Genomic DNA, 6,000 nt, shown 5'->3' on the forward strand with positions numbered 1-6,000 from the left:
TCCCCTGTGTTAATCTAGTGTCTCTCTCCTCTCTCCAGACCAACGTGTCCCCTGTGTTAATCTAGTGTCTCTCTCCTCTCTCCAGACCAACGTGTCCCCTGTGTTAATCTAGTGTCTCTCTCCTCTCTCCAGACCAACGTGTCCCCTGTGTTAATCTAGTGTCTCTCTCCTCTCTCCAGACCAACGGCCCCTGTGTAATCTAGTTCTCTCCCTCTCTCCAGACCAACGTGGCCCCTGTGTTAATCTAGTGTCTCTCTCCTCTCTCCAGACCAACGTGCCCCTGTGTTAATCTAGTGTCTCTCTCCTCTCTCCAGACCAACGTGGCCCCTGTGTTAATCTAGTGTCTCTCTCCTCTCTCCAGACCAACGTGTCCCCTGTGTTAATCTAGTGTCTCTCTCCTCTCTCCAGACCAACGTGTCCCTGTGTTAATCTAGTGTCTCTCTCTCTCTCCAGACCAACGTGTCCCTTGTTAATCTAGTGTCTCTCTCCTCTCTCCAGACCACGTGTCCCCTGTGTTAATCTAGTGTCTCTCTCCTCTCTCCAGACCAACGTGCCCCTGTGTTAATCTAGTGTCTCCTCTCTCCAGACCAACGTGTCCCCTGTGTTAATCTAGTGTCTCTCTCCTCTCTCCAGACCAACGTGTCCCCTGTGTTAATCTAGTGTCTCTCTCCTCTCTCCAGTCCAACGTGTCCCCTGTGTTAATCTAGTGTCTCTCTCCTCTCTCCAGACCAACGTGGCCCCTGTGTTAATCTAGTGTCTCTCTCCTCTCTCCAGACCAACGTGGCCCCTGTGTTAATCTAGTGTCTCTCTCCTCTCTCCAACAACGTGGCCCCTGTGTTAATCTAGTGTCTCTCTCCTCTCTCCAGACCACGTGTCCCCGTGTTACTAGTGTCTCTCTCCTCTCTCCAGACCAACGTGTCCCCTGTGTTAATCTAGTGTCTCTCCCTCTCTCTCCAGACCAACGTGTCCCCTGTGTTAATCTAGTGTCTCTCTCCTCTCTCCAGACCAACGTGTCCCCTGTGTTAATCTAGTGTCTCTCTCCTCTCTCCGACCAACGTGTCCCCTGTGTTAATCTAGTGTCTCTCTCCTCTCTCCAGACCAACGTGTCCCCTGTGTTAATCTAGTGTCTCTCTCCTCTCCAGACCAACGTGTCCCCTGTGTTAATCTAGTGTCTCTCTCCTCTCTCCAGACCAACGTGTCCCCTGTGTTAATCTAGTGTCTCTCTCCTTCTCCAGACCAACGTGGCCCCTGTGTTAATCTAGTGTCTCTCTCCTCTCTCCAGACCAACGTGTCCCCTGTGTTAATCTAGTGTCTCTCTCCTCTCTCCAGACCAACGTGTCCCCTGTGTTAATCTAGTGTCTCTCTCCTCTCTCCAACCAACGTGGCCCCTGTGTTAATCTAGTGTCTCTCTCCTCTCTCCAGACCAACGTGTCCCCTGTGTTAATCTAGTGTCTCTCTCCTCTCTCCAGACCAACGTGTCCCCTGTGTTAATCTAGTGTCTCTCCACTCCAGACCAACGTGTCCCCTGTGTTAATCTAGTGTCTCTCTCCTCTCTCCAGACCAGTTTGGCCCTGTGTTAATCTAGTGTCTCTCTCCAGACCAACGTGTCCCCTGTGTTAATCTAGTGTCTCTCTCCAAACCAACGTGGCCCCTGTGTTAATCTAGTGTCTCTCCTCTCTCCAGACCAACGTGTCCCCTGTGTTAATCTAGTGTCTCTCCACTCCAGACCAACGTGTCCCCTGTGTTAATCTAGTGTCTCTCTCCTCTCTCCAGACCAGTTTGGCCCTGTGTTAATCTAGTGTCTCTCTCCAGACCAACGTGTCCCCTGTGTTAATCTAGTGTCTCTCTCCAGACCAACGTGGCCCCTGTGTTAATCTAGTGTCTCTCTCCTCTCTCCAGACCAGTGTGGCCCTGTGTTATCTAGTGTCTCTCTCCAGACCAACGTGTCCCCTGTGTTAATCTAGTGTCTCTCTCCAGACCAACGTGTCCCCTGTGTTAATCTAGTGTCTCTCTCCTCTCTCCAGACCAACGTGGCCCCTGTGTTAATCTAGTGTCTCTCCTCTCTCCAGACCAACGTGGCCCCTGTGTTAATCTAGTGTCTCTCTCCTCTCTCCAGACCAACGTGTCCCCTTGTTAATCTAGTGTCTCTCTCCTCTCTCCAGACCAACGTGTCCCCTTGTTTATCTAGTGTCTCTCTCCTCTCTCCAGACCAACGTGTCCCCTTGTTTAATCTAGTCTCTCTCCACTCCAGACCAACGTGTCCCCTGTGTTAATCTAGTGTCTCTCTCCTCTCTCCAGACCAACGTGCCCCTGTGTTAATCTAGTGTCTCTCTCCTCTCTCCAGACCAACGTGTCCCCTGTGTTAATCTAGTGTCTCTCTCCAGACCAACGTGTCCCCTGTGTTAATCTAGTGTCTCTCTCCTCTCTCCAGACCAACGTGTCCCCTGTGTTAATCTAGTGTCTCTCTCCTCTCTCCAGACCAACGTGTCCCCTTTGTTAATCTAGTGTCTCTCTCCTCTCTCCAGACCAACGTGTCCCCTGTGTTAATCTAGTGTCTCTCTCCTCTCTCCAGACCAACGTGTCCCCTGTGTTAATCTAGTGTCTCTCTCCTCTCTCCAGACCAACGTGGCCCTGTGTTAATCTATGTCTCTCTCCTCTCTCCAGACCAACGTGGCCCCTGTGTTAATCTAGTTGTCTCTCTCCTCTCTCCAGACCAACGTGGCCCCTGTGTTAATCTAGTGTCTCTCTCCTCTCTCCAGACCAACGTGTCCCCTGTGTTAATCTAGTGTCTCTCTCCTCTCTCCAGACCAACGTGTCCCCTGTGTTAATCTAGTGTCTCTCTCCTCTCTCCAGACCAACGTGTCCCCTGTGTTAATCTAGTGTCTCTCTCCTCTCTCCAGACCAACGTGTCCCCGTGTTAATCTAGTGTCTCTCTCCTCTCTCCAGACCAACGTGGCCCCTGTGTTAATCTAGTGTCTCCTCTCTCCAGACCAACGTGTCCCCTGTGTTATCTAGTGTCTCTCTCCTCTCTCCAGACCAACGTGTCCCCTGTGTTAATCTAGTGTCTCTCTCCTCTCTCCAGTCCAACGTGTCCCCTGTGTTAATCTAGTGTCTCTCTCCTCTCTCCAGACCAACGTGGCCCCTGTGTTAATCTAGTGTCTCTCTCCTCTCTCCAGACCAACGTGGCCCCTGTGTTAATCTAGTGTCTCTCTCCTCTCTCCAGACCAACGTGGCCCCTGTGTTAATCTAGTGTCTCTCTCCTCTCTCCAGACCAACGTGTCCCCTGTGTTAATCTAGTGTTCTCTCTCCTCTCTCCAGACCAACGTGTCCCCTGTGTTAATCTAGTGTCTCTCCCTCTCTCCAGACCAACGTGTCCCCTGTGTTAATCTAGTGTCTCTCTCCTCTCTCCAGACCAACGTGTCCCCTGTGTTAATCTAGTGTCTCTCTCCTCTCTCCAGACCAACGTTCCCCTGTGTTAATCTAGTGTCTCTCTCCTCTCTCCAGACCAACGTGTCCCCTGTGTTAATCTAGTGTCTCTCTCCTCTCTCCAGACCAACGTGGCCCCTGTGTTAATCTAGTGTCTCTCTCCTCTCTCCAGACCAACGTGTCCCCTGTGTTAATCTAGTGTCTCTCTCCTCTCTCCAGACCAGTGTGGCCCCTGTGTTAATCTAGTGTCTCTCTCCTCTCTCCAGACCAACGTGCCCCTGTGTTTAATCTAGTGTCTCTCTCCTCTCTCCAGACCAACGTGCCCCTGTGTTAATCTAGTGTCTCTCTCCTCTCTCCAGACCAACGTGGCCCCTGTGTTAATCTAGTGTCTCTCTCCTCTCTCCAGACCAGTGTGGCCCCTGTGTTAATCTAGTGTCTCTCTCCTCTCTCCAGACCAACGTGTCCCCTGTGTTAATCTAGTGTCTCTCTCCTCTCTCCAGACCAGTGTGGCCCCTGTGTTAATCTAGTGTCTCTCTCCTCTCTCCAGACCAACGTGGCCCTGGTGTCCCCTCTGTTGCGTCTGGATAATAATCACTGTCACATTGAGGAGAGTGAGTACATCCTGAAGAAGGCCCACAAGTACAGCGAGCTCATCATCCTCTATGAGAAGAAGGGCCTGCATCAGAAAGGTAATGAGCACCATCACACCACCACCTCCTCCATGCTTCAAAGGTAATGAGCACCATCACACCTCCTCCTCCATGCTTCACGGTCTCATTGTGGTTGTGTCTGAAGAATACTAACACTACAACTACACAACCAGTCAAAAGTTTGGACACACCTACTCATTCAAGGGTTTTTATTTTAGTTTTTACTATTTTCTACATTGTAGAAATAATAGTGAAGACATCAAAACTATGAAATAACACATATGGAATCATGTAGTAACCAAAAAAGTGTTAAACAAATCAAAATACATTTGAGATTCTTCAAAGTAGCCACCCTTTGCCTTGATGGCAGTTTTGCACAATCTTGGCATTCTCTCAACCAGCTTCACCTGGAATGCTTTTCTAACAGTCTTGAATGAGTTCCCACATATGCTGAGCACTTGTTGGCTGCTTTTCCTTCACTCTGCGGTCCAACTCATCCCAAACCATCTCAGTTGGGTTGAGGTCGTGTGATTGTGGAGGCCAGGTCATCTGATGCAGCACTCCATCACTCTCCTTCTTGGTCAAATAGCCCTTACACAGCCTGGAGGTGTGTTGGGTCATTGTCCTGTTGAAAAATAAATGATAGTCCCACTAAGCGCAAACCAGATGGGATGGCGTATCGCTGCATAATGTTGTGGTAGCCATGCTGGTTGTGTGCCTTGAATTCTAAATAAATCACTGACTGTCACCAGCAAAGCCCCCCCACACCATCACACCTCCTCCTCCATGCTTCACGGTGGGAACCACACATGTGGAGATCATCCGTTCACCTACTTTGCGTTTCACAAAGATACGGCGGTTGGAACCAATAATCTCCAATTTGGACTCATCAGACCAAAGGACAGATTTCTCTAATGTCCATTGCTCGTGTTTCTTGGCCAAAGCAAGTCTCTTCTTCTTCTTATTGGTGTCCGTTAGTAGTGGTTTCTTTGCAGCAACAGACACTTCTATACAGGCTATTGTTAAAGAAGAGGATAGTCGTAAGAGATGGAACAATGCTAAAGTCGTCAATCAATTGTAAATAATGTAGCTTAACAAAACCAGTTTACTGATCATCAATGAATTGGAGAAAAAGCCATTTTGTCTTTTAACACAGCGGCCGTATATCATCAGGTCGATCTATATGCACTTGTAGAGGAGAGATTTTATTTTTTTACATTTGGGGGTGAAACTGTTATTTTCTATTTTATTCCATGATATTGTTGTTATAAAATAGATTTGTGTTGACTGTGGTTAGGACATGGGAATATAAGTACATCTGCTAGGATAAATGAATGAACTAGAAATGCATCGCTCACCGTATGATCCTCAAACCAACGACTGACACCGCTCGTGTTTCTAAAAGGGAAATCAAAAGGCACTGAAGGCATTATTCGTTTCGTTATTATTTAATTCTAAGTCGTTATTTTTTATTTAATGTAATTTTATACAGCCTAAATGTAGAGGTTTGTTGTTGAAATGCTGAGCTCTCCTGCCAGCCTGTAATGTCACAAATGCTTCATTTATTTTCTTAAATGTCCTTGAAATAATAATAATAATCTGGCCTAAATAATTCATTTTGGTTCCTTCTGAGGCTACCTGGCTTGTTCCAGACTGATTTAGAGTTAGTATGTTGTTTAATGGCCTGTTCCAGACTGAACATCAACATGTAGACTGTAGCAGTCTATAGGTAGGTAGCCTAAATCAACATGTAGACTGTAGCAGTCTATAGGTAGGTAGCCTAAATCAACACGTAGGCTGTAGTAGTGAAGCCTTGGACCCTTGTTAAGCAGAGAAGTCGTTAATCAAAGACGTTGTGCAATCCAATTGATGAGCAGTTGTCCCCGCAAACCTCTACATTTGGTGATTCTCCATTCAGACCCTA

The sequence above is a fragment of the Salvelinus namaycush genome, chromosome 28 (genome assembly GCF_016432855.1).
Source record: "Salvelinus namaycush isolate Seneca chromosome 28, SaNama_1.0, whole genome shotgun sequence".
NCBI lineage: Eukaryota > Metazoa > Chordata > Actinopteri > Salmoniformes > Salmonidae > Salvelinus > Salvelinus namaycush.